Source organism: Carlito syrichta, unplaced genomic scaffold (genome assembly GCF_000164805.1).
Source record: "Carlito syrichta isolate Samal-C Ts95f unplaced genomic scaffold, Tarsius_syrichta-2.0.1 Scaffold310630, whole genome shotgun sequence".
Classification (NCBI taxonomy): domain Eukaryota; kingdom Metazoa; phylum Chordata; class Mammalia; order Primates; family Tarsiidae; genus Carlito; species Carlito syrichta.
Window position 1 is genome coordinate 36,220 of NW_007254726.1, and position 27,616 is coordinate 63,835.

Genomic DNA, 27,616 nt, shown 5'->3' on the forward strand with positions numbered 1-27,616 from the left:
GAACAAATGCAAAGCAACAAGAGGTATTTAATGAAGAATACCAACAAAGCCATGGCTATTTCAAGCTGAATTTTGTAGTATCTTATTTCTAAAAAGAGATATCTAGAAACATTATCTGACCATGTATTTGATTTTTTCCCCTGATATGTATGGTCTCGATGTTCGAATTTCAGAAAAGAATTTTTAAAATATTATGGTTTTACATTACCAACGGCTATATAAGTTAAAAATTTAGAAGAAAAATTTAAATAACATATATAACTACTCAATAAGGTAATTTTCATACTTTGTTGTGTTTTCTTCCAATCTTTTTACCTTTGCATCTGAATTCTACATGGGTTGTATCCATAATTCATACACTTTATGTCCTGATAACATTTACCATAAATAAGTTGTTGTTACTTAATTCTTGGGTCTTAGTAACCCATCTTTAAAATACTCTCTTGAGTAGTTGAATTAAAATTTTTAAACTCTTCATCATCCAATTTTTTAGTTAACAATTTTTTAATGCTGTCATTGCTCCTGAACACAACATCTTTAGACTATATCTATAGATTACTTCCTGGATAGTGTATTACTTGGGCAAAAACATTGTACACTTTTAGGGTTAGTAACTCACATTGCCACAATGTTTTTCCAATGTTTTTCCAAAGGAATTGCATAGTTTAGAATGCTAGTCGTAATATTAAGTTGTGCCATTTTGAATATTTCCGCCAACATCCCTAAATGTATTTACATAGGATTTTTCCAAAATATGTTTGTGATTTTTTTTATTTTGACTTGGAGTTTCACTCTGTCGCCCAGACTGGAGTGCAGTGGCCGCATCCGGCCACCGCAGCCTCGACCTGCTGGGCTCCGGGATCGGTCCTCCTCAGCCTTCCGAGTAGCCGGAATTACAGGCACGCGCTACCACACCCAGCTAATTTTTTGATTTTATTGTAGAGATGAGGTCTCGTCTGCCCAGGCGGGTCTCGAACCCGCGGGCTCAGGCAATCCACTCACCCCAGCCTCCCAAAGGCGCGGGATTACAGGCTGAGCCACCGAGCCCGGATGTGATTTTTAGAAGTAAAAAAATGGTGCTTCATTATGTTCTTTTGCTTCCCACTTCAAATATTAGAGTGAAGAAGGGGCCCCACAGGAAGGAATTCTGGAAGATATGCCCGTGGATCCTGACAATGAAGCTTATGAAATGCCTTCTGAGGTAAAAGTTTATATACATGAAACTCCAAAAATAAGATTTAGGAGTTCAAGTTGGGTCTTCATAATAGTGCCAAAAATCTATCACTATCAGATTTCCCTTGTGTTAGTCCTTAGCAAGAATTATTTGCCCTCTACATGCACAACTTGGTCAAATCCAAGGTATGTATGGTGTGGATAACTTACAAGCTAAGATTGGTTTTACATTTGCAAAGGGTTGTAAAAAAAAATAAGGAGGAGGAGGAGGAGGAGGAGAAAGAGATGGAGGAGGAGGAGGAAGGGGAAGAGAAGATGAAGAAGGAAGAGAAGGAAAAAGAGGAGAAGGAGGAGGAAGAGGAGGAGGAAGAGATATGACAAGAGGTAGTCCACTTAGTTTAAAATATTCACTACTTGAACCTGTATACAAAAAGTTTGCCAACCCCTGCATTAGATAATTATATTATTAGAAAACTTACATTTGAAAATAAATTCTAAAATGGAAAATTAGAGAAATCAACCAAACACCAAAGGAAAGTAATTATTTTTGTCATACATTTTTATTAGAATGATAGTATAGTAAAATTAAAAATTACCCACAAAAGTTATACAGTAGGTATGGTTTGCAACAATTGAATGTATGAGAGGAGACCCCCACCCAAAAAAATCAGAATTATCTTTTCAAGGGCGGGCCCTTTGTAGTTCACTTGGCATTTGTTCCTCCAGATCTAACTGTCCATTAAAGTTTTTATTTGGAAATTTTGAGAAGGTTGCATCATGATTTGCCGAAGAAATGTCTTGAGTTGTGGCAAATAGGTGACTGATTCTTCCATTATGACAATGCACCTGCCCATACCATATTGAGTGTTCAGCAGTTTTTGACCAAAAGCAGCATGACCCCTTCTTTTTCATCTGATCTCACCCAGAGCAATTTTTTTCCCCTAATAAAAAAGTCCTTAAAGAGAAACATTTTGTTGATTTGGCATCAAGATTGATGAGTTCACAAACTGCTTTGAGCAGTGGAAGAAGTGTCTTGATAGGTGTATTGCATCAAACAGAGCATATTTTGAAGGTGACTGAGGCTTAAATATGTAAGAATTAATACACAATTTTTGATAAACAATTTCTACTTTTTGTGGGTTCCCCTTTCATATTTTCATCTAGCATTTTTTTTTTTTTTTTTTTTTTGAGTTGAAATCTCACTCGGTTGCCCAGACTGGAGTGCAGTGGCCTCTCCCAGCCACCGCAGCCTCAACCTGCTGGGCTCCGGCGATCCTTCCGCCTCAGCCTTCCCAGTAGCTGGAATTACAGGCGCGCGCTACCATGCCCGGCTGACCATTTTAAACAACATAATTTGATTGTTAATTTTATTTTGATTGAAAATAAGTGTCTTTAATAGAAAATGTATCAAAAGGGAAATTACAAAGTACTTTTAGATGAATTAAACTTGCACATGAAGAAACAGTAAATCTTAATAGATCTATAACACAGTAAGGAGATTAAATTAATAATCTAAAACCTATCCACAAAGAAAACTCCAGGCTTAGATGGCTTCACTGGTGAATTCTTACCAAACATTTAAAGAAGAATTAATACCAATTAATTCCTTTTGCAAAAAAATGGAAGAAGAGGAATCATTTTCCAGCTAATACTTTGAGATCAATATTACCCTGATCTCAAAACCAGACAAAGAAATTACAAGAAAATAAAATGTATTATTGTTCCTTAAAAACTGAGTTCAATTATGTTGTAACTAGGTTATATATTTTTCTTGGTGAATTATTAAAAAGTGTATTGATAATAATACCATTTACGAAAATTAAGATTAAATTTTTTGTTTGCTTAATAAGATTTTATCAGGTTTTTTTTGGTTCTTTTATGCAAGGCACAGTGCTAAACACTATAGGAAATAAAAAGAAGAGTGACTGATAATACCAGGACACAAGGAGTTTACATTCTAGTAGATTTGGTGAAAATAAAATTGTTCCTTTATTTAATCATCATGATTCCCTTAGTAAACACTGTGACTATCTTCTATGCACCAAGCATCACAAGTACAAAAATGTACAAGATGTATGAAAAAGCATAACATTTTAAAGGATCTGTTAGATCAAGAAGAAGTTTTAATGAGAAGGTGATATTAAGGTGGGAGAGGTTAGACAATATGATAATCAAAATGAAGGGAGGACATCCTAGCACAAAGGAATATCAGAAGCAAAGGCATTTATGTCTGAGGATGCATATGGATATGTTTGAGGAACAGTGAGTAATTATGATTCAAGCTTAGAGAACAGAGAGAATAATGCTAGATTAAGACTGTAGAGATGAGTCAAAGACAAATTGTAAGTACTAGGACAACCTTGCCATTAATTTTTGTTCTTTACTTAGAAAGCAACTTGGGTTGTCGACGGTATATTTGTTTGTTTGTTTTTAAGCTAAATCCTGATATTATTAGGGTTATTCTTAGGAGGATTAATCTGATTCCTTTAGTTAAAATCATTAATATTTTTATTGTAGATGTTATCCAGATATTATATGGGGGACTTGGTGTTTGGTGTAAAAGTAATAATTAAAGCCATGGATGGAGATGAAATTTCCAATTGTAAGAGTAAAAGGAGATAAAATGTAGTTGCCTTTAAATGCCTTAATTTCCTGTGAAGAATGAGAGCATCTTAGCCCTGGAAGAGGCTTTATAGGCCACTTGATATGGTTCTCAGATTTTACAGTTGAAGAACTGAAAGCCAGATAAGGCAACTAATCTGTCCTACAGGACTAGGTATGTGATCATAAAATGGCACATCTGGATTAAAACATAGATAGTGTAACTCTGACAACTACCATAATTTGCTTTTATATCTGACAGGTAAGACAAAACTATTAAAAATAAGATTATGATTGTAACAGAATAGTTACAGATCCATTAGGCATATAAATTTTACTCATGTCTTATCTCAATTGCTGCACATCCTGATGACCAATCACTTTCACTAACAATTCTTGCTGTCTTTTTGATTTTCCTAATATTAGGAAGGGTATCAAGACTATGAACCCGAAGCCTAAGAAATATCTTTGCTCCTAGTTTCCTGAGATCTGCTGACAGATGTTCCATCCTGTAAAAGTGCTCAGTTCCAATGTGCCCAGTCATGACATTTTCTCAAAGTTTTTACAGTGTATTTTGAAGTCTTCCATCAGCAGTGATTGAACTATCCATACCTGCTCCTACTCAGCATTTCAGTGCTTCCCTCTCACTGAAGTGAATATATGGTAGCAGGATCCTTGTGTGCTGTGGATATTGTGGCTTCAAATCTAAAATGTTAAAATTAAAAACACCTAAGTGACTAACACTTATTTCTAAATCTTCACCTTTTTTGTTGCTGTTGAGAAATTGTTAGTGATTTACTCTCATATATCATAAGATTTTTAGGTGTCTTTAATGATCCCTTCTGTCTGAGAATAATGGTGTATTGTGAAATTTGTTAATATATATAATAGTTAAAATGTGAGCATGAAACTATGCACCTATAAATATTAACTATGAAAGTTTACTGTTTTGTGATGTGTTTTATTAACTTGTGTTTGTATATAAATGGTGAAAACTAAAATAAAATGTTATCTCATTTCAAAAATATTTTATTTTTATCCCATCTCACTTTAATGATAAAATCATGCTTACAAACAACATAAAATGAGACTGACACAGTGAACTTAAACATAAAGTTTAAACAATTTGAAGAAGGAGGAATTTTAGAGTTAGAGGAAATGGAAAATTAATCCATTACTGAGAATTCCTTGAAGCAACACTGCCCAAAGTGGGTTTTGGTATGTACCAGTGCTTTAAGAGGCTGTGCTGAATAAGTGTAAAAAATGATTTTGAATACATCCTCTTTAGATATTTACAAGATACATTAAAACGTATTTTAAAAAAACTCTGAGGCCAGGCACAATGATTCACACCTATAATTCCAGCACTTTGGGAGGCCGAGGTGAGAGGATTGCCTGAGCCTACGGGTTCAAGAACAGGCTGGGCAACTTGGCGAGACCTCATCTCTACAATAAATCAAAAACTTAGCCTGGCACACTGGTGCATGCCTGTAGTTCCAACTATTTGGAAGGCTGAGGCAGAAGGATCGCCTGACCCCAGCAGGTCGAGGTTGCGTATGCCACTGCACTTCAGCCCGGATGACAGAGTGAGACTCTAACTCAAACAAAAACAAGAAAAAACTCTGAGAGAAACTTGATAACTTTGTTTAACTCAGCATCCCCACCCCCTTTAAACAATAATAATCATAATTAGAAATCATCTCCCACCCCCTCTAGGAAATGTCTTTACCCATCTCTGGGAACAAGCAGAGAATAAATTTTGCTAAACATATGAATTCTAGGATACTTCTTTAGAAAAGGTCTTTTTTTTTAAGAAAGCTGCATTAATTCCCCATGGGTGCTGGTGATCATCTTGACAGGAAAAATGCTATATAAAATTAACTTGAAAAGTATTTGGTTTATCATTTTAATTATTCAGGCAAAAAAAAGTCATAGTCACTTTTGAAAGTCACTAGTAGAAAGTATAATTTCAAGAAAGTATATTCTAGACATGCAATGTAGATGTATCCGTGAGTAATATGATGTATATTGGGCATTGGCAAAGAAGGAAGGAGGAGGGAGTGACTATAAGGATTGTCACCATGGAAACTTCTTTTTTTGCCTAATTAGAAAGAGACTACTTCAGAGTGCTAAACTGCATGTGTCGTCTTACACTACAGAGACATGGTCTCTCGTTTTACTTAAGTTTAAGCAAGTAAAGGATTTGTTGTTGAACAGTATAGTTCAGGGCAGGATAGAAAATGGTGGTTGGGATATATTTCAACTAAGGCACCATATTTTTACAAGTGAGAAACACTGATATTAAAATAAAAACTAGAGAATAGAATTAGACTGATAGCAGTGATTGGGAACAGTTTGAGATTAGAAAAATTGTGACCGTGAACTTAAAAATTATTGGTAGAAATTCTACTCTCATGTGTTTCTTCCCTTAACATTTATCTGGTAGTTTTTTTTGTGAGTGGTGAATTATTTTGTTCATCTCAGTGAATTATTTTGCACCAAGCACTTTAGTACAAAGTTCTGTAAGTCCCACAAGCCTTTTCAGAAAGCTTGTCTCGCATCATTCCTGCTGGTTCACTTGACAAATGGCCTGAGGTTGAGTCTGAGCCTAGGTTTATTTTGCAGATGTACATTTCCCCTGAGTCTGAGTCATTCAGCCTTATCTGACTTCATAGGGGGCTTTACCAAAACATTTCAGGGTGAATTTTGGCACACAATTGGCAGCAGAACGATCTAATGTGTGGTTTGACATTCCAAGTTGGATCGTCTTCCAAATCTCTCCACTAATGTGAGATGCAAATATGTTTCCTCATCTTTCTGGCTCATCCAGTAAGTAGCTATTCGTGACATAGTAAAAATAAATAAATATATATTTGGTATCTGTCCCCAGTTCCTGGCAAAGAGCTTCTAAAACTTTTGCAACTTCCCAAGTGATAGTAGTATTAAGGTCTTCTTTTTTTTTTTTGTTCTGATATCTGGTCTATGACTCTAGTTTCTAACACAGAGTTACTAAATCCCTTGGAATGTCCTGGGTGATAGGAACATCTTCTGTTCTAATGAGCTGACTCTTGGTGGAAGAGGAGATTGAGTGAATAATCAGCCATGCTTACATAATGAAGTCTCCATAAAAAATCTCTAAAAGTCAGTGCTTAGACAGTTTCAAAGCAGGTGAACACGTGGAGGTGCTGGGAAGGTGATGTGTCCAGAGAGGAAGTGGAAGCTCCATGCTCCTCCCCCAGACTCTGCCCAGTGCATGCCTCCTTTTTATAATACGCAGATTATCTAGTAAGCCACCTGCTTTCCTGAGTTCTGTGAACCACTCTAGCTAATTATCAAGCCTGAGGAAAGAGTTGTGGAAACTTGGATTGGTGGCCAAATCAGATAGAGATTGTGAGTAAGTTGAGGACCCATCACTCGCAATTGGCATCTTAAATGAGGGGACAGTCATGTGGTACTGAGCCTATGCCTCGCATCTACGCTCATTAGTAGACAGCATCAGATTTGAATTATAGAATGCCCAGTTGGTGTCTACAGAGAATTGGAGTTCCTGATATAGGGAAAAAAAAAAACCCATACATCTGATTTCAAAAGTTCAATATTCTGGAAATACTGAGTACTGTGAGTGAGATTATAGAGAAAAAAAAAACAAAACAAAACAATTTTTCCTTTTCACTACTGGATTAAACACAAACACACATACAGACACACTCACACTCACTCGCCTCAAAGACAACCATTAATTGTCAGAGATAGTGCTGTCTAAACCCATAGTGAGAGAGAAAAACACATTTTCTAACTGTAAACTTGACAGACAGCCTCTGTCCACCACACTAATGGCACTCTGTTTTTATCTGAAATGAATTCATCCCACTTCATTCTTTCTGTCTTGGGCAAGGTAGAAATGAACAACACTGATATTTTCAAATGAGCCCTGTCCCTGCAACTAGATATACTTTTTTAAAAAATTGTTATATATCAAATATAGATGTAAGTGATTTATCAATATTAAGTCATTTAATTTTTGAGACAACCCTAAGAGGGTCCATTATTACTCTAATTTTATACACAACCAAACAGACTAAGAAATTTTCTCAGGGCCACTTACTGCTAGTAAGTGGCAGAGACAGTAGTTCCAATCAGTATAGCAACATAGTCTGTGCTGTCAGCTCCCAGGCCATGTAATTGCTCAGAGTAAGGACACACGGTTATGTAAGAGGACCTTCCAAAAGTCTAGGGAATGAGCTGGTAGCCTCACTATTCTAGGTATAATTATTAGTGCATTTCTATTTTTTAATTGTCTATGTTTAATATAAGTTAGAAAAACAGAGAGAGAGAAACAGAGAGAGAGATTTCTAATTCTAAGAGAAATTAACCAGCATCTGATAGATATTTCCTTGTAACTAAAGTGTGCATATTCTGATTAGAGAACTAAGTTATTTATTTTCTGTAGAAAATATAAATATTGATTTATTAATAACTGCAGTCTACAGTAAGGCAGGCTTTGTCATTTTCTCTCTTGAATTATGGGTACTTGGTTTATGTCAAACACCCAAAGAAAAATATAAATTAAGGTATAACTAGGATTTTCAATTATACATATTTAGTAATAGAGTGACTGAAAGTATAAATGAATTAAACAGTAGAGGTCAAGAATTAAGAATTTGTATGCATAAATAATATTAGCATCTTGATATTTTGTAATAAGTTTTAAGTTTCTAGGTATTGTTTTGGATACAGTAATGCTATATTTGTCCTTTGAGTAAGCCTAGATTACAGAACCTAAAATGCAATAGAATAGATATAACACTATTCAAAATATGCTATTAATTTCAATATTTCCTGAATAGTTTTCTGAAATTTCCTTTTGCTGCTACTATGGGATCTTTAATTATTTGGAAACAATTAAATACATTCTTATATTGGAAGCAATTAAACACATTCCTTCAGAAAGCCCTAGTTTGAACCTCTAGTTAATTTTGCTAGCATAATTTGGTTCTGAAATCAACTAGTATTTCATAGGGGATTTCCAAGAGTTGATCCTGCAACTATAGGTTAATGTGCTAGGCTGGCTTCTCTTATGAACCTTATGAAAATGTATCCTCAGATTCCCTCAAAGGTCAGTGACCAGAAATTCCCACTGTTTCTATGGTAACACAGCAAGAAATGGTGCCTTGGAAATGTGCTGCATTTTAATTAGCTTCTTCTAGGGCTTCCTAACTGCCTTTTGCAGGTAAACTAAATACCACACTGCCTTTTATCTTACAGTGAGATGAAAGCTAACCCACGTCTGTAAATGTCAAAGCTAAGCTGGGCTCCAGTAAGTCAAATTTAAACAAATATAGTAGCAAGTCTATGTATTTATCTTGGAAAGGAATGCAATACTCTTTACTTAGAATGGTCAGGGTTGCTTGCATAAAGAGGCTGGCAGGAGTAGTAGCAAAGACCTTGGACTGTAAAACTACACTCTGAAGCTTTGACTCCCAGTTATGTCACTGACTACCTGTGTTATTTGAGCAAGTTGTTTAATCTCTCACTGTCTCTGTTTTCTCATCTGTGAAAATGCAGATGATAATAATGATGTCTCACAGCATTGTTGTGTGGATTACATGAGTTCACGTAAATAGACTGCTGGCTGATAGTAAGTGATCAATGAGTCAATGATGCTATTCATAGTAGTAGAACTCGCAGAATACACTGTATTTTCAAAAGTAAATAAAAAATAACAAACCTTTGAAATGCTCAGATACATTCATTTATATTTTCTCTTAATATAAAATAGTAATGAGGCCGGGCTTGATGGCTCAGCCTATAAATGCAGCACTTTGGGAGGCCGAGGCAAGTGGACTACCTGAGCCCGTGGATTTGAGACCAGTCCAGGAAACTTGGTGAGACCTCATCTCTACAATAAATAAAAAATTAACCGGGCGTAGTAGCGCACACCTGTAGTTCTGGCTACTTGGAAGGCTAAGATGAAAGGATCACCTGAGCCCAGCAGGTCAACGGCGGGGATGACCGTGAGCATGTCACTGTACTCCAGCCTGCGCAATGGAGTGAGACTCCAGCTCAAAAAAAAAAAAAAAATAGTAATGAAGATAAAGATGATGTAGAGACACTTTGGAGACATAGGTAGAAGTTATTCACTAATAGCTATAGGAATATTTTAATAGTTTCATAACCCAGATGCTATGCTTGTGCTTACTTTGCAGAAGTATACTTACCACCAAAAAAAAAATACTAGGAAGGCATAACATACTACAAAGTAAATATCACCAAATACATTAACACTATGCTTATGGAATGCATCTATCTTTAGACTCAGCTGTGCTATCAAGTCACTTATCTTCTCACCCAAGTGAGATGTGTTTAACATTTATATACATGAGGGAGGACCCTCCCCCAAAACCAGAATTATCTTTTGGAGGATGAGCCCTTTGAAGTGCAGATTTCTCCCTCTAGGTGAATGTTCTAGGAACCAATTGGCATCAGAATACCAGTTAGCGTTGTTTTTTTGCATCCAACTTCTTTTTTTTTTTTAAGATTCTTTCAACACGTTTTCCCATTTCATGATGGGTGATTTAGGAGCACACCTGCCCACACCACGCTAAGTGTTCAGCAGTTTTTGACCAAAATGACATGACCCCCTGCCCCACCCTCCCTTTTCACCCAATCTTGCCCAGAGTGACTTTTTTTTATTTTCCCAGATGAAAAAAAAAAGTCCTCAAGAGGAAAACTTTTGCCAATGTGGAAGAGGTGAAACAAAAAATGACAGAAGTGCTAAAAGGCATCAAAATTGATGAGTTCAAAAACTTTTTTAAGCAGTGAGTGAAGTGTCTGTATTGCATCAAACAGAGAGTACTTTGAAGGTGACTGAAGTCTAAACATGTAAGAATACATAATATTTTATAAATCTATGTTTTTTGGATCCCTCATTTACAATATATTCATTGCCTATGGTTCTGGTCAATAGAAAAAAAAAAGTAAGTAAGCAAAAGTCCCCCATCTAAAACATTTATTATCAATTACAAGAGAAAAGCATCAGTCACATGAATATCCATTGATTTTCCAATTCTAATTCATTTCCCACTATCCTTTCCCATATCCCTTTCATTTGCTTAAATCTTTTTTGACTATAGGGAGATCATGTTTATGTGACAACTCCTATATTATACCAGAAACAATAGCAATACCACACTTGCAACATTCCCAGGAAAAAGTATTTTGTTTTCTCTTTATGTCTTTGGTGAGTCCCTGGGAATCAGGATCAAAAGAGAGTGACGGAGCTAGTGAGCTGCCTGTTGGGGTTGTATTCTCTCAGATCATTTGTGCAGTGGTATTGAAAGTCGATCAATAAGACAAGACACTCTTGTCCTTTAACCCTCTGGACACTTTGTCACAGCCTAGCAACTAAGTTAGAGTGGCAGAAAATTATTCTTCAATACTATATTTCCTAACAAAGACTAACTCTTGTAAAAACAAAGACTAAATACAGACAGATGAGCATTTAGAGCATACTATGTGTTGTATGAGGTCTCATCCAAATCTCTATGGAAATGGTCAAAGCAAGTCTTGAGAGACTGCCAAACATTTGTAATTCACAGGACTGACTCCTGCTGTTGAAGATGGAGTGACATGCTGAATGATGAGAAATCGCCTGGCAAGTCTCCTTGGCAAACTTCCCTGGCAATCAATCTTTAGTGCCCTTAGCAGCTTGTGCTAGGCTTTTGCTGTCATTTGCCAGCGAATGATGAGCAAAGGGGTAATAGCTGAGATAAGGACCTTTCCCACAATTTTCTTAATCTCGTCTAAGCCAAAATAAGACATAGAATCTTAAGAAATTGTAAATTATTTATTGTTAAGAACCGATTCCGAGGTCTGATTACACAACTATGTTTGTTGGTAAATTACTGGTGGATACTTGGTGCCATTATGAAAAGAAGTCTAACACAACCCAAGGTTATATCTAAGAACAACTGTAAATCAACATTATGGAGTTTTTTGATGACTGTGTTTTCACTGCCCATAGTGAGAATAGTCATTCAAATGTTATGCTTTGCCAGTTTTTCTCAATCAGGCCATTAGACATAACTTTTAGTTATCATTTTCATACCAACAATTCCTGGGTATACTAGCAACAGTTCGTAATTCTCTCAGGAATAATGATGATTTTCACATAACGGGCCCCCGTTTATAGTTGAGAACTCATATTGACAGCTTGTATAATTGACTTGAGTTCCTTCAACACTATCTTTCCTGACAAACCTCTCTGTTCAACTCAACACCCACTAGCTTGGGATAGACCAGTCTGGTTGTCTTTCATATGTAAAATTATGGAATGGGTTCAATATGAAAATGTTGATAGCTAATCTTTAACACAATATTTGTATAATGATTCTGACTTCTGAATGTATTTTTATTTATATCCAATTTACCTACAAAAACATCGGTCCTGACTTATAATGAAACAAGCAAACCACCAAACAAACTATGAAATAAGCTGAATTTTTTAAAGTAAGAAATCATTTCTAGATGGTGGAAGAATAAGACTACTGAGAATATGGTATAGAATAATGTATTTAGGCCCCACACTTAGATCCAAGTTTCTTGGTAGCCAAACATATATGAGAAAAACAAAGATTGCATAGTTTTCAGTATCTTTAGAAAGAAGAAGTTGTGTTATCATTTGCAGTCATCATAGGGGCCAGAGAGCTATTTTACTTTTTTCTGTTTTTATATCCACTAGAAACTTTTCAAGCAGCTCTTTTAAAAGCACAACACAGTCAAATGGACCCTTCCAAATCATAACTCCCTATAGTCAAAGATATATTTATAATCCATATCTTTCCTGAGGAAGAAATAGTGTGAGTCTCCGGTCATACTAATGATGAAGGATCTGAAAAAAATGTCATCCCCTTTGGTGCAGAATCACAGCATAGCCAGCATAGACAGGGATACATATTTCAGTTTGTCAGTTCTAAGTTTCTAGAAGCAGTTAACCAAAGTCTTGAGTACTGCCTATCCAGTGACAGAAGTAAGGTCCATTGGAGAGAGCTGTACAAATTGTGAAGGCATCTCACAATTTTCAGGTATGGAAGACCAAAGGACTTTTAGTATAAGACACATTGGGAGGAAAACTTTTTTAGAAATTTATTCATCTGTGGGAGGAAAAAACTGCTGAGAAGACATCTAGACATAGAAAAGAGGAAGAAGACCATCCAACAAATGACCATTTGCTAAAGGTCCAACAAGAAATAGACAGAAGTATGCAGGTGCAGCAGCACTAAGAATAGAAACAAATACTATTCATGCAGGGAAGATCAGGGAGTTCTGAAAGCAAGCAACAACACTTTCACTCCATGCCAGGGGTTCAATGGTGGGATTTTAGAGTCTTCAGTGAATTGGTAAGACCAAGATTAAACTACAGACATAAAGACCACTGTTTTGAAGACATTAACAATAAGCTCTACTTAAAATGGCTTATCCCTATACCAACTATCCCAAAATGTCAACCCTGACTCATCAGCATTTGGCAAAGACCAAGCAAAGCACTTATCTTGCTCTTGAGACTTAGAAATTTTACATTTTTAAGTAGAGTTGTTGCTGTGGTTGAGAATTTTGTTTAGAATCAAATATCCCCATACATATGTGAGGCCAAGGTGAAACAGAAATATGAAAAATGCTGTTTTGCCAGGTACTTGGTCCTCACATGTTCTAAAATAAAATGTATATTTTAGTACATTTTCTGTTTTGTTTTGGAGAAAAATCATCCTAGCATACAAATTCCAGGAAGCAAATTGATAGGCATTGTGCATTCTGAAAATCCTCCAAGCATATGCTTGAAAAAGTTCAGGTTTCTAGGTGGAATCTTGACTATATTTGTGTTGCCTGTGGCTACCTAATTAGTTTTTGTTTTGGTGGTTGTGTTTATCTTGTTAAATTCAGACAGGAGTTGTGAGTGAGTTTACTATAGTGAGATCTCTCAAGTGGCAGCAAAATGAGAACAATTTAAAAGAGTCTAGATTTGTAAAAGTACAAACAATTTAACATGGGACCAGGTCAGGATTTAGGATCTAACATAGACATAGAAAGAAAATGCAATCTGAACAGTTCCATACCATCAGAGTCTAGCAAACAATGAGTGCTAACAGTTCTCCTAGAAGACTGACCCTGCCTTTTTGTCTCCCATCAGCCCTTCCCAGTGATAAAGAAGCTTTGTCCCCGTGTGACCATAAAGCTGTAGATTGGCTAATTACTTTATAACTGTCCAATGGCTTCATTTTAAAATATGAAAACACCCAAGATTACATGATATCTTGCCATTTTGATTAGAAATAAAACAGCTTTTCAAACAATAATACTTTATTACTATAAAAATTACTACTGATGAATTTCAGCCTAAATCATGACAGTATTTCAGAATGTATCTATAAAAGGAATACAAAGTATTAACATTAAACCCAACAAACACTAGAAGAAGAATAATGCTCCCAAATGTTGATAATTTTCCTACAGAGCAGATTCACAATTCACTGCTTTCTGTTCCTTTGAGCTACTGTATTCGCTCATACCCCTGCACTTTTGTTATTGCTATGGAAAAAACATGTAATTTTTAAATAATCTAAGAAGAATACAACAAAAGTTGCATTTAGATATATAACAAAACAAACACACATTTTCATGTCTAAATAATCAACACACAAAAAAAAACTTAGTATTTCAGCTAAGAACCACTAATACACCCATACAAATATAATTTCATCAAGTCCCTTACTGAACATATTTTTGGGCCTTACAGTACAGTGCTTGGTAGACTCTTGCTCAGAATAAATATCTACATGAATGAATGAAGCACTATTAGATGTTATTCTTATACATTCAATTTCTTGTACTGGATATAGTAAGATAGAGACAGAAAGAAATCCAGTTGTATGAGCCCGCAGGTTTGAGACCCGCCTGGGCAACTTGGTGAGACCTCATCTCTACAATAAATCAAAAAATTAACCGGGTGTGGTAGTGCGCGCCTGTAGTTCCAGCTACTTGGAAGGCTGAGGCGGAAGGATTGCCGTAGCCCAGTAGGTCGAGGCTGCGGTGGCCGGGAGCGGCCAATGCACTCCAGTCTGGGTGACAGAGTGAGACTCCAACTCAAAAAAAAAAAAGAAAAGAAAAGAAAAGAAACCCAGTTGTACATTCACTAAATTTTAAAAATGTCTAAAACTTATTATATCATTCAAGTGTACAATTAATTTCTTGTAAGTGTAGGATAGATGACCTTTCAAGTACCTACCATCAAGTACAATAACATTTACTTTTAAAATGTTACTTTTCTGTTCTTTACATCATGACCAAGTTATCTTGATCTTTCAAATAAAGAGACTCTAGGTCACTAAAAAAAAAGAGGTGGGTACTAATCTTTAGGAAAAGAAAAAAATCTCAGTCATCTCAGGACACCATCAGCTTAAAAGAAGACAGCACTTTTTGGGGGAGTATGTTTGACATTTTCCACATATTTCAAGAAGGTCTTACTGATCTAAAATTGTAGCAGATGGAGAAGCAGCAGGTGTGAACTCAGCAACTATAAGACAGACAAGAATCCAAACTAGGCCAGCCACTTAAGCTCTTTCATGTTTGAAATTAAGGAATGGATTTTCTTTAGGAAAGGTATAACTAATGTGTGCGTGCCTATGTGTGTAAAACTCATTAAAAGTTGCAAGAGTATTTTTCTAAATGACATGACATAGATCTAGAGTCTAAGACGGGGGACAGGGATGACAGCAAGGAAAAACAGAGGTAAGAATTCTGCACCAAAGTTAAAAGGAGCTTAACTCTGTCTACTGAGTAAACAAACTCAGTAGTTACTGTACTTTTAATCTCAGGAATATGCTTCTTTAAAGGCAAAATCTTACTTATTTTGACAGCCTTACCCCCAAATACTTGCCCTTATTAAAAATAAAAACTTATTAAAAATAAAAACATATTGACTATTTTTTCAATTAGAATCTCTGGGTTCACGTTTTAGTTCTACCATATTCTAGCTATGTGGTCCTCAGAAATATCTCAATTTCTGCAAAAACTAGATATAAATTGGAAAATATGATATTCACTGGACTTTGTTTTAAAGATTAAATAAGCTCTATTATAAGTAATTACTCTTAATAATATCTAGTATTTATTTCTATTCTCTTATCTTCACGGGTATAACAAAAAAGTCCAATTTTTAAGAGGAAGATGTAATAGAATTAAAGTGGTATTAGTATCATTCAAATAAATGTGTAGGTCAACTAAATATATCTGTTTGGGGTTATAGTATAACAATTTCTTATATTATTATGGTGACTATTGTAAAAAAGACAAGTTAAAAAAAAGTCATGCAATAAAAGTGTAGGGCAAAAGAAACCAAAGGAAATATGTTTGAAATAAAGTTTCAAGCTGGCTGCAATGGCTCAAGTCTGTAATCCCAGCACTTTGGCCAGCACTTTGGGAAGCTGAGGTGAGAGGATTGTCTGAGTCCACGGGTTTGAGACCATCCTGGGCAACATGGTGAGACCTCATTCCCACAAAAAATAAAAACATTAGCCGGATATGGTAGCACGCACCTGTAGTTCCAGCTACTTGGAAGACTGAGGCAGAAGGATTGTCAGAGTCCAGGAGGGTCAACACTGGGGTGGCCATGAGCATGCCACGGCACTCTAACCTGGGCAACGGAGTGAGACTCTAACTCAAAAAAAAAAAAGAAAAAAAGAAAGTTTCAATCTTTATTACCAATGCAGAAATATCTTTCTGTTTTATCTCGAAGAGATTTGGGTAATTTTAAAAAGCATTTTGATTCAGTTAAGAGTACATAGACATAGAGATTTAAATCAAATTGCAAAGCAACATCTATTTATATATTTACACCATCCTCACGTGACATGGAAGAAACAGGAAAATAATAGAAAAGCTAAAAGTACTCCATCCTGAGACATATATTTAAAATAGAATGTACACAAACTAACTAAATTCTATGTTTTTTGTTTGTTTTGTTTTTACTTTGGACTGCAACAGAGCACTAAGAACTGTTTTACAGACTGTTGAACTGACTTAATATTATACTTTGGAATACCAATACTATAAACAGATAAAGAAATTCTAATATGTCTCAGAATTTTATCCACTAAAGAAATGTATTTAAGATTTTGTATTCTGAGCACTGTATTTCAGAACACATACAAGGGAAGAGGATCAATCTTTGCTTCCTTGTTCTTGATTCTTTGATAATGTCTATGTCTTTCCACTTGCAAGTTGATTCAAAAAGGTTATGACAAAAGTGAAAGGCACATTCCATTTTTTTTTTTTAAAGTGCAGTAGTAAAACTTTGCAAAATTTGTTATCAACAGCTAAATATACCTGAGGGCAGCAGTACCAAAAAAGGAAGCTTAATTTGTAAGTGAACCAAAAGGTTCAGGTTTCCTAAAAATAGTGTCACTGATCGATTTTAAGTGCCATCTTTAAATAATATGTTAATTTTAAAATTTTATATAAAATTTAATGTCCATATGTCTATATGATTTTCTGGCTAAAACATTTATATTCTTCATCCACTTCTAAAGTGGATGTAACCCAGAATAGATTAAGAATCTAAATAAGAATAATATTATGTAATTGCTAGACACATCTCAGAATCACTGACTAAGCCTTGTTTCACAAAATGTATTTCATAAGACACTCATTCCTAGGGAGCTAACTAGATATACAAGAATTTGATGACTAGATTAAACGTTAATACTGCAGTATTTTTCAGAACCTGTAACATTTTAATGAGCCTTGTTCATCTCCAAGAGTGTGATGCAATAGGCAGGAACTCACAGACTCATCTACCCAAGGAAGCATCTTTATTTTGCGAGTATTGCTTGGGTGCGACATTCCAAGGAAATCACTTGGAGGAATGGTGATTTAAGATGACACTTTATAACCAAACATTGAGTGATCTAGTGGGGATTTTATATTCAAATTCAAATCAAGCAATTCTTAGTGAATAAAATAGCGACTGTGCCTTTGGCACCATGCTGTTCTCCAACAAGAAATAACCATAGTTGCACAACTTACTAAATTGACTGGCAAGCCCTAATGGTTGAGCACTTCTTCACATGTTCTTTAATCATCAGGGAAAATTATCTTTAAAAATACATGCTGTCTGAATTTGTTGTCCCAAGGATCCTAACTAAATTCTAGCCAGTATACAGAAAAAAAAATTGAGGTAAAAAAATTAAAAGAGAGGGGGGAAAAAAAGAATAAAATAAAACGTTTTACCTGTGAGCCCCTAGAATTATAAAGTCATTGGTAAAATTGTGTAAAATGTGATAAGTATAAACAAGAACTACATTTTAACTGTAGGATTATCAGGATTTGAAGCTTAATCCAGTATAAACCTATGTCAGAACAAACAAAATCGAAAAGAAGAGACGATTAGCAGAGAATCAAACACACTGCTGTTAATTAAACTTAAATAACAGTGAATCTGTTATCATACTTCCAAGTCTTAAACATTCTATGTAACTACTTCTAGTGTGATAAAAGCCTGTAAGATTGATGTTCTTTATCAATGAACAGGAAACATATTTTATTTCTACTAAAATACAGCTGTAACCTAAAGAAAGAAAATAAGATTGCTGGACATGCTTTTTCTTCCTCTTTACTTGATCAGCTGTTCAATTCTATCCACCAATTTCATTTAAGCTGACAACTAACATTTGTCTTTTATTCCCTCTGTTCTCACTAATGGTTTTATTTAGCTTCCATGTTCTCCCCTACTGTCACCATCTTGTTTTTGTTACATCTGTTCTTCATTTGCTTCCCACAGAGATAAGTTTTCGTTTTTAAAAAAATTATGGCGTATCTATGATGAACATGAGACAATGTATGCATTTGGGAAGATTTATTCCAAGATCTGAGAAAGTTGACAATCTTGCCTAAGAGCAAAGAACAAAAATAGCTACTACTTTATCCAAGAATAAGGTGATTTTTCTAACAAGTGTTTTTTGGGGTTTTTTTGTAGTAAATGAAATATGGCATCACTAACTTGATTCTTTGTTTGTAAAATGCTATTTTGATATGACCTAAGGGTTGCTATCAAAGCTGGTATTACCCCTCATTTGTAAAATGGCAAGAGTTTATACATTTAAAAAAAAGAATTATGAACATTTTTAGGGAATCTATCTTGTTAAAAGCCTCTATATTAGATACATAACAATATTTAAAATGTTGAGCTAATCTTTAGCAACTATCTTTTACACTGCTGTCATTAACTGGAACATTGAATTATCAAAAACTAATGTATTATACTAAACAGTAGAAATGAGCTTTCTAAGAATATGGTTGTCAAAAATATAACACCTAAATTTATTTAAATTAATTATACTTCAACAAGATACCTTCTGTGTATTTGGATTAAAGGTATATTCTGTCAGCAATATTAGTTCGGTGAACTTTAATATCAAATGTAAATTTTTAGTGTGGATACACTTGAAATTTTGTTTCATTATGGTTAACGCAAACTTTTAAATATAAGTGCAAATTTTTAGGAAATATATTTGTTCTACATTTGTTAGTAGAAAGGAGAAATGTAAAATGACACAAATGTTTGCAATGTAAAAACAAATGTATGTGCACAATAAAAATAGACTTAAGGTATTAGCTAAGTTCTGTTTGTTTGCCAGTAACAGACATCAACTGGTGCTAGATTAAACAAATATACACACTTTTTAGGATGATGCTGTCACATCTCACAGAAGCTAAGCTAGATTTCAACCACCCCTCTCAGCTAAAGCAGGTATCAGAGCAGCTTCCGGCTGCGGGAATTCATAGGCCACAGGGGCACTGCCATTAATAAAACTAAGCTCCCAGAGGTTCATACCCTCTGTGTTTCTCAGTTCAACTTTCTAAATTCCTGGGATTATCTAATTTCCACAGCTTGAGTGAGGAGTCTACATCAGACACAATGAACTGCAGCAGATGAAGTGGGTCATATAGTAGAACCATGACTGGTGGAGACCCAGCCCTCTGTATCAGGGACAGTTTCCAGAGAGGGAGAACTGTCCATAGCTAGACACTAACCCAATATCTATTTCTACATCTCAAAAGAAGAGTGTGATGGTTTACCAAAATAAATTTTAATAATTATCAAAGTTGATTATTGTACCTTTAAGACAATATTTGTCCACCAGTTATAGACAAAATATCCCCCTGTTGAGCAATACAACTGAAATATATGCTCAGACTTCCTTTCCAGCACACAGAAAGAAGCGTTACAGAATGTATTAAATTATATTTTTATAAATAAATGCAGATTTTTAAAAAAATCTCAGCTCAATTGCATTTATTTATTTATTTTTTACTCTTTATGTAAAATCTTGAATGTGAAATGTAATAATTCAAGTCCACTAAATCTTATAGAAAATTGAAAACTTAATTTTATTAATAAAAGAATAAAGTAGCTTTTCTATATACTGATGCATTTATTAAAATATATGGGTTTGATGCCTTGTTAAGAAATATATTGGGTTTACTTATGTGCATTACAAGGCATTAGAGCTTTTGACTATTCTTGGATTCAGGGATTTTACTCAGTTACTAACTTCACTTGATGAAGTTAGTAAAGAAACATCTTTGACTTGCTCTCCAGGAAAGTTGATAATCAGGTATTAGCTCATTTGCTTTAATATTCAGAACTTACCAAGGAATTCAGTGACTATACAAGTGGCACATAAGTGAGCAAAGAAAAAAAAAACAAAACACTGAGTTCTTCAAATAACTACATAATCTGTCCTTGCCTTTTAAATGACAACAAAAACTGTATCCCATAGTGGCATAATGAGAGGACCAATAGAAATTGTGGGTGATTATGTTCACTGAGGAAAGAGCTGACTTCAGTGACTCTTGTGAAAGATCTCTGTGGTCAAAAATAGCTAAATCTGTTTTTCCCCCTCTGATAATAACCAAGCACTTAACTCCTTTAATGAATTCCTTTTGTTGCATCTTGGATGTAGAGAATGGAGAATAGGAAATTGCAAGATGAAGAGACAGGCTCTCATTGTCTGAGCAGCTGACTGCTGAGCTGGAGCAACATTAGTGGGGGCTCAAGCAAGCACAGAAAAAAGATACAACAGAATCCTTTGTACATTCAGGGAGTGGTTAGATTCAGAGCCAGATACCAGCAGTGCATGGAAGACAGGAAGCTACCATGGATATCTGTGCAGAGAGGAAAGACTTGCTGTTTTGTATGCTGGCAAATTGCATGTGTGGAAGTATCAAGGTTGTTTCACAAAGCACAGCCTTTCTTTCTCTGGAAGAAAGAAAACATACTTGAGGTCCTTGACCCTCACCCTCAAGGACGCAAACAAGCTAGAATAACATTCCATCTGTGATAGCGTGCCATGCTGTCTCTAAAGGAATTGCACTGGGAATGAAAAGCAGAGGTTTCTCTAAGTATAGATAAGGGAGGCTGTGAAAACCGATTCCATTAGGTTTCACTGGTTAAGGCAGCATTACTGGAATTTCACTGGTGTTGATTGTGAATCACAATCAATCAAATTTTAATAGAAATACTTGTGTGTTTATGTGTAAAGGTGATAACTTCTCCACGTAATCAATATGGTTAATGCAAGTAATGTTTACACGGTTGATTTTAAAATTAACCTAGAGCTCTTACTGGAGCTTATTTTATTATTTGTGGAGAGGTCTCTGTCAAGAATCCTAATGTCTTTATTTCCAATTAGCATGAGCAGAAGAGGTACAGCCTGGAGCTATCTAGATTAGACCCCCAACACATCAGATTCACCTGACCAGGTCAATTTTAGATAAATAATAACCATTAGTTCAGCTGTAATCTAATTCTTATTGTGAATCAGATTCATTTCAGTAGACAGAACACAATTCCAATGTACCAGCTATTAAAATTTGTCTTGTTCTATTTACACTATATTAACAAGCAACCAATTATTGGACTTAGAGAAGATCATCACACAAGCCATAAAAGAAATCTGATATTTATACATTCAATAAACAAAGTAATTATATTGTGTCAGACACTGAGCAAAGTATTTGCAACTTATTTTTATTGTTGCCCCTTGGAGAAGAAAGGTATCAACCAAGAAGACAGAATGAAGTTTGATGTGAGTGATGGCTGTTAAACTTTCTCACTTGAAATGGAACAAAACACCAGAAAATGGAACTGCACAGGCCAGTACAGCATAGCAGGCTTTTGAGAGGCTCAGTGAAAGTAACAATTATAAAGACAATGAAATCAGATGGCTCTTGCTGAGCATAATTGTTGCACTGGAGAAAGACGCTGAAAGACTGAGGGTAATTAATCACAGATCAAAAGCAAAATGTGAAATTCAGAGTTCCTCATTGGCAACATATAAAGTAACACTTATCTTTTACAGCAGAGAATCTTAGACAGAAAAAGCAGAGGATCAGGGCCAGTGGTAAAGCGCCACAGGAGGCTAAAGTCTCAACTGCATCAAGTCATGGATCTGGTAGGGAAGGCGTGAGACTCGGGAAGTAGCATGGTGCCCTGTGACTGGAAAATGTTCAAGCCCCAGATTCTCTGGTCTGCAGGAAGTTCCCACTCCTCTCTGTTAAAGACTATTATTTTTCTCCTGCTTGATGGCAGTCTCTATCTCGCAATCCCACCTGAGAATCTAGATCCACCTCCCTTCCTAATTCCTTCCTAATTCCCAGACCAATAAGTGATGTGGTCTACTGGTCAGTGGAGTAATGGGTCTAGAAAAAAAGAAATTGCCTACATCCCAAAGAACCTCCATGATCTAGGCAATATGTATCAGCAAGAGGCAGGGAATGCATGGGTCTAGATCCTGCAGGGGCTGAATTGAGAGACTGGGGTGGGTGAAACAAAAGTGTGAATAATGAGTTTATTGACATGGTGGCATTCTCCTAAAATACAGGGTCTAGTTATATGACAAGGACTTCAGGATATCATGCTAATATGCTGCTTCAATTTTTGCACTTAGAAGTTTGGAGACAGCAGTGGCCCACAGCAAGTGAAAAAGAAATGGAGCAACCACAATGTCAGATAGTGAAAACAGGCATGCTACAGTGAATGTTAATGTAAGGTTAGAAGATCTACCAGCTGACCACTTACCACAGGTAGAGCTGAAGGACACTTATCTTACCAAAGTGATAAAGTACTCTTTGGGGAGAGAGGCACCAACATCATTGAGAAACTCAGTGGTGACTTTCCTCTGTAGGTGAGGGAAAAAATAGCAGGAGATTCTGTTATGCAACTGAGCTCAGTAATAGAATTGAGAATGGTGGAATTCTAAAAGAATAGGTGGTGGCACTTAACTGTCAGAAGCAAGGAGTTTACATCTAATGCAATGAATAGCTAGATTGGCAGTGGTAATCATGGGTCCTAAACCACAAGGCACCATGAAAACGGTGAATAAAACATAGCTTCCCTGGGGGCAAGATAGATTGGTAACCTACATTGATGTCACTGAGTCCACAGAATCAAAATAAATCAAGGAAGGAGCCTGAAGGTACTTGGCACAATAAAATACTTCAAATGCTTGTGAGTTTCCACATCTGATCCAGTTTTCAGACCCAAAACATTTGAGCTGAAGGACAAACTGCGTCCTCAGGAGGAAAAACCCTGCCTGGCCATGCAAATGGGCAAGTATTTAGGAAAAGGATTCCCATATTCTTTCCTCAAAGGCTCTTATGGCTATCTATTCAAGCAACCATACACTAGGAAGAGGGGAATGCAAAAATATCTTAAGCATTGTGGGACACTGGTGCTCATGGATGTAGATCATATAAAAATATGATACCGTCTCAGGTTGTGACCAGGTCCCCAGACGCCCCCAGTGGCCGTTTCCCTAGTCCTGACTCTGAATATATAATTGGTAAAGATAAACTTAGTTGTTGTTAGAACTTCTATATGTGTTCCTGACTGAAGTGGGGAAGGCCACATGGAAGCCTCTGAAACTGTCACAGACTCCCTCATCGCTGACCAAATTAGTAAGTCAAAAACAATGTTTCATCTTGGAGGGAAAGGCAGAGATTAGTGCCACCTTTAAAATCTGAATAAGGTGATGGTCCCCATATTATCCCAAAGTAATCCATTAGTCAGATGGATTCTGTTTGCTGTGCTGTGCTGATGTGAAATAATGTGCATGGCTCAAATACATGCTATGTGATCACTGATCTGGCAAATGTTCAATCATTTCTATTAAGAAGAAATATGGTCATATTCATCTGAAACAGTCAGTAACGTACTTTGATGATCTTACCACAAGTCTATGTCAACGCTCCTGTCATCGTTCTTAGCATACTCTGAAAAGATCCATACTGTCTGAACATTTACATCATATTCATCTGCTATATGGACAATATCCTGTGATGGGACCATGGAAGCAAGCAGTGGCAAATATGTTAACAAAGTATGGTTTTGGCTAAACATATGAACTCCAGAAGATGGGAGATAAATTCTATGAAGAATCAGGACCAACTACATTGGAAAGTTTTGAGAGTCATAAAGGTATGGGTAGTGCTTGGATACCTTCTTCCCCCTTCAAAATAAATGAGAAATTATTGCATCTCACACACCTCACCATGAAGAGCAAAGTATCTTTAGGTTCAAGAGGCAGAGTAGCCCACCCTTGAAAATAGTACTTGACTTTCAGAGGATGGTAAGGAAGACAGTCAAATTGAGTGGGATCCAGACCAGAAAACTGCCCTGACACAGATCCAGGCTGCCATGAAGCAGTTCTATCACTTGGACCATAGATTGTGAATCAATTTTTATTTTTCATTTCTGCATGATCCAGGCTTTCCTAAGTAAAAGATAATTGAATGCAACCTTAAAGATAAATCTCCCCTGAAGCATTTGGTTTATATTCCAAAATGGTGAAGAAAAGCACGATAATTTCTCTTCCCCTTGCTAGAGATTTGTTTACATTACAGAGCAAAAAAATCTCCCTCTAGAGAGGTGGAGAAATCGGTATGCCAGCTGCCTTATGTAAGCTCTGACTCTCATAATTTTAGGGTTCTTTTTCTGTAGTACAACCTCCGAATGCACAGGTGATATCTGACTCTCATTGTATTACCTAGTGGGGAGATGGGACACTGTTGAGATGTTCTGTGAATAAAGGATCTGTTCTCTCAGCTAGAAGTCTGGGGTTTCTGTAGATAGATAAACAGATACATACATACATACAGCCTAACGTAGCAAGTAGAGTAACATCTCAGATCCTTTACAGTTTCATACTTTAAAACGTTACATATCATTTGTGGTGGAGAAAACATGTGTGGCATTTCTCCCAAGCCCTCATAGAAATTTTACAGCCTAAATCCTAAAGATTCTGGAACAATTCATGTCATCTGTCACAAAGGTTTAAATATTTGTAGGATCGTTCCTGAATTGTTCCTTAATCTCAACAGAGATGGAGATAGTAAAGTTTATTGGCATGAGCCATGAAGAAGCATGGGAGGAATAAGGTTCTGAAAATGGTGATGAAGAGCACTGAGTGTTCAGACCCTGCTGCCCAACTCTAAGAGGCAAGATAAGAGAATACACAGTTTTGCCTCAAAGAAGAAACTGTTAATCAGGGTCTTCAAGAGAGAATGAGAGTTCCTTAAAAACCAAGGTGACAAATGTTTTGTGAAATAGTTTGATGATCTCTGGAGTCCATTAGTCGTGGAATGGTGGACCTAGGGAAGGAGTATAGAAAGAAGAGAAGAGAGACAGGATCAGGGAACAAAAGTAAAAGTCGGTATTGATATGAGAATAAGACAAAGCATCTTATCCCAAAAGAATTTACACTTGAATGATGGTAGAAAAAAATAAGAATGTGAAAAACATCAATGTCGGATACCAAAGAGAAGTGCATGATAGTGAATGGTGGGCAACTCAGGATTTAACCGTCACCAGGATGGGAGGACAAGCAATAGAGCTAGGGCATACAGTGGTATGATTTTTAAATGTTTGACTAACAGTGGTGGCAAGGGCAAAGAAGGAAAGGATTCCTCATATCCTCTGAGATGAACAGGAATGCTGTGTGATCCTTTTTGATCAAACATGCCTATTTTCAGAGAGAATTTACAAGACTTTAAGGAGACTGATAAGCCTATAGTATCCTTTTAAGCACAAATAATTATTTCTTTGTGCCAGTGTGATGAAAGAAATAACCCTCAATTGATTGGACAGAAAGAGAGCTAAAATAATGCAGACTACCATGGATGATAATGAAGTTAACCCAACCAGATTTTTGAGGTGAAGGGTGAGTATGAGAGATCCAGGTACACAAGAGAGATCAGTGTTACTTGTGCTCATGCTCTATTCCCAATAACACTAATTCATTCTCCTAGGTTTACCTGAAACCTATTGTACTGAAAGACTATATGCCTGAGGATATGCCATATGGTAATATTCACATAACCCGTTTTTCCTTCATCAGGTAGATAAACTGGGTGCCACGTTTTCTTATTAATGTCATAATAGCTATAGTTTTCTTGGGCTTAAATTTTACCTAACACTGAGCATAGTTCACAAGCTTTCTCTTGTGTTATACTTAACTCAGTTTTCTTGGTCCTATTATTATACTTATGTCACAGAGACAAAACCAAGGTACAAAGAGGTTAAGTCAACAAAGTCTCAAAATTAGTAAACTTTGGAGCATGATTTCGAACTCAGGAGGTTGACTTCAGAAAGCCCAAGCTCTCAACCACTAGCCTCATTGTACTGTGTTTATGTTTTCTCTTCATTTATTCTTACCCACCATTGGGAAACTTTATGTTAGGACAGCTGAATATATTTTTCTCAGTCATAATATTATGTTTTCTCAGACAGTAACAAGCAAAATGGTAATCAAAAGTAACCAAAAGAGAAAAAAGGGGACATTGGTTAATGTGAATGGAATCAATTCATTTAGAAGGCAAATTTTTTTTGGTCAAAGTGGCAAAAAGTGGAGGACAGTTAATACTTGATAAAATCTATGTAAATCTCCTTACTTAATTTCTGGAGCGTTAAATGTAATTGATATTTGACACATAGTCGAACGAGTAATTGGAAAATAATATATGAAATATATGTGATAAATGTTGCATTTTATTGAATATAAAATCTAGAATTAAAATTTAGCTTTTGCATTTATGATACCAAAAGGGACTTGCAGCTTTTCATAACTTAATAAAAGGTGACAGCTGAACTGTGCTCTATTTTTTATTTTTTGCTTTTAAAGTCAAAATCTTCTGTTTATTAAAGACCAACCTGGAAAGAACAAGGTGATTTAGGAGCAGACTGAGAAATTGTTGAATCTGTTGGCCAACATCTGTTAAAAAGAACAAATCAGTACTTAATTTGCCTAAACCTAAGTAGTAACTTCTGGCAAATGGCCTGTTGAATTTAGGTAGACTAGATAATATTGAATCATTTCATACAACAGACCAAATTAATTTTGTTATATACGGGGACACATGGCAATTCATCTTGGTGAACTTGTAAGGTTGGAGATTTAGTTAAAATAAAACATTTGACTGAAGTCCTGTCATGTGTGCCCCAGAGCAGCCATTCCCCATTCTTCTCTAATTGTACCATGATTTTGATTAATGTGCTACCAAGGGTGTTGACTTCGTTCCCTGCTCCAACAGACATATGTGACTCAAACTCCCTCAATTCGAGTATCACATTCCATGGGTCACAGTGACTGGCTTAGGGATGGGTTCATGGGCCAATCAGAGACAAAAAAGCCACAGTGGTACACCTACTGTGACACTGCGGAGGCAGTGCTTTCCCTTTTGCTCCAGATTGTTGTTATAAAAATACTAACTTTAGCTGTGTTGTCCTACA

The 27,616-nt window shown here is 36.0% G+C and overlaps 1 long non-coding RNA gene across 1 annotated transcript; it reads left to right on the top strand.

The window, feature by feature from the left end:
- Positions 1-1,109: 1,109 nt before the first annotated feature.
- LOC103270876 lies at positions 1,110-4,801 on the top strand. The gene is made up of 2 exons (XR_505003.1): positions 1,110-1,201; positions 4,201-4,801. It is a non-coding gene; the product is annotated as an uncharacterized LOC103270876 (long non-coding RNA).
- The last annotated feature ends 22,815 nt before the right edge of the window (positions 4,802-27,616 follow it).